We start from the raw sequence: 2,259 nt of genomic DNA, 5'->3' as shown, positions 1-2,259 counted from the left end.
GCCCTCTAAAGAGAATTGTTCTTTAGCTTCTCTTAGCTTTCTCTTCAAGGTCCTTTCAGGTTCAGGATCAGCTTGAACAAGTATGCCTTTATCTTTGTTCCTGCTCATATGAAAGAGAAGAGAACAAGAAAATAGGGAATCCTCTATGTCACAGTATAGAGATTCCTTGAGGTGTCAGAGGAAAAGAAGAATAGAAGGAGGAGGTGGAGAAGAGGGAATTCAAACTTATCAAGAGGGACAGAGTTCGAATTGCACCTTGATGAGGAGTCTTAGTCCTTTAAATAGAAGGATGTGAGAAGATGGGAAGAATTTTCGAAAATAATTTAAAAAGATTTTGAAATAATTAAAAAGAAATTTGAAAATTTGATTGAGATTTTCGAAAACTAAGATTGGGAAAGAAAAAAAGTGGTTTTTGAAAAAGATTTTGAAATTAGAAATTAAAAAGATATGATTGAAAATTAATTTTGAAAAAGATGTGATTGAAAAGATATGACTGAAAAGATATGATTAAAAATAAATTTAGAAAAAGAAATTTTTTTAAAAAAAATAAAGTTGATTACTTGACTAACAAGAAATTAAAAGATATGATTCTAAAATTTAAAGTTTGATCCTTTCTTAATAGGCAAGTAATAACTTGAAAATTTTTGAAGTAAATCTTGAATTGAAGCAAGGATTTTTGAAAATAGTAAAAATAAATATAAAATGGAAAGAAATTGATTTTGAAAGAGATATGATTGAAAAGATATGATTTGAAAAAGATTTGATTTTGAAAAATTATGAAAACTTGAAAAAAATGTGAATTAAAAACAAAATCTTCCCTCTAGTGTCATCCTGGCGTTAAACGCCCAGAATGGTGCCCATTCTGGCGTTTAACGCCCAAATCTCTACCTTTTTGGGTGTTAAACGCCCAGCCAGGTACCTTGGCTGGCCTTTAAACGCCAGTTTTCCTTCTTCACTGGGCGTTTTGAACGCCCAGCTTTTTCTGTTTGATTCCTTTGCTGAATGTTCTGAATCTTCAATTCTCTGTATTATTGACTTGAAAAGACATAGTTTTGAAAAATATTTTTGCATTTTTGATGATGAGAAACAATAAAAATGCAACTAAGAACAAATAAACAATGCATGTAAGACACCAAACTTAAAAGTTTGTATACTAAGGACTATAACAATGTAAAAATCCATATGAAAAACAACAAAACACACTAAACAAGAGAATTTAAAGATCAGAGCAATGAAATCATCAAGAACAACTTGAAGATCAATGAAGAACAATATGTATAAATTCAAAAAATGCAAGAAGAAAGTCATGCAATTGACACCAAACTTAAAAGTTGATACTAGACTCAAACAAGAAACATAAAATATTTTTTTATTTTTATGGTTTTATAAATTTTTTTGTGATTTTCGAAACTTATATAGAAAAGAAAATAAAGAGAATCAAAACTTTTAATAAGAATTCCAGGAATCATGCAATGTTAGTCTAAAGCTTCAGTCTAAAAAGGATTAGACATGTTTGGCCAAGCTTCAGCAGGGCATTACATTCAATAGCTAAATTGATGAGAATCAATCAGCTTTTGTGATGGTGGGAACATCACCTTGAAACTCTAGAATTCATTCTTAAAAATTCTGAAGAAAAGATACCTAATCTAAGCAACAAGATGAACCATCAGTTGTCCAAACTCGAACAATCCCCGGCAACGGCGCCAAAAACTTGGTGCACGAAATTGTGATCATCGACAATGGCGCCAAAGACTTGGAGCTCTTAAACGTGAATCACACTTTGTCACAATTCCGCACAACTAACCAGCAAGTGCACTGGGTCGTCCAAGTAATAAACCTTACGTGAGTAAGGGTCGATCCCACGAAGATTGTCGGCTTGAAGCAAGCTATGGTCATCTTATAAATCTCAGTCAGGCGGATTCAAATGGTTATGGAGTTTAAGGTGATGAAAATAAACATAAAATAAAGATAGAGATACTTATGTAATTCATTGGTGGATTTCAGATAAGCGTATGAAGATGCTTTGTTCCCCTTGAACCTCTGCTTTCCTATTGCCTTCTTCCAATCATTCATATTCCTTTCCATGGCAAGCTTTATGTTGGGCATCACCGTTGTCAATGGCTACATCCCGTCCTCTCAGTGAAAATGGTCCTGATGCTCTGTCACAACATCGGCTAATCAGCTGTCGGTTCTCGATCATGTCGGAATAGGATCCATTGATCCTTTTGCGTCTGTCACACGCCCCACAATCGCGAGTTT

The sequence above is a fragment of the Arachis ipaensis genome, chromosome B09 (genome assembly GCF_000816755.2).
Source record: "Arachis ipaensis cultivar K30076 chromosome B09, Araip1.1, whole genome shotgun sequence".
NCBI lineage: Eukaryota > Viridiplantae > Streptophyta > Magnoliopsida > Fabales > Fabaceae > Arachis > Arachis ipaensis.
Note: the sequence above shows the minus strand (reverse complement) of the source record.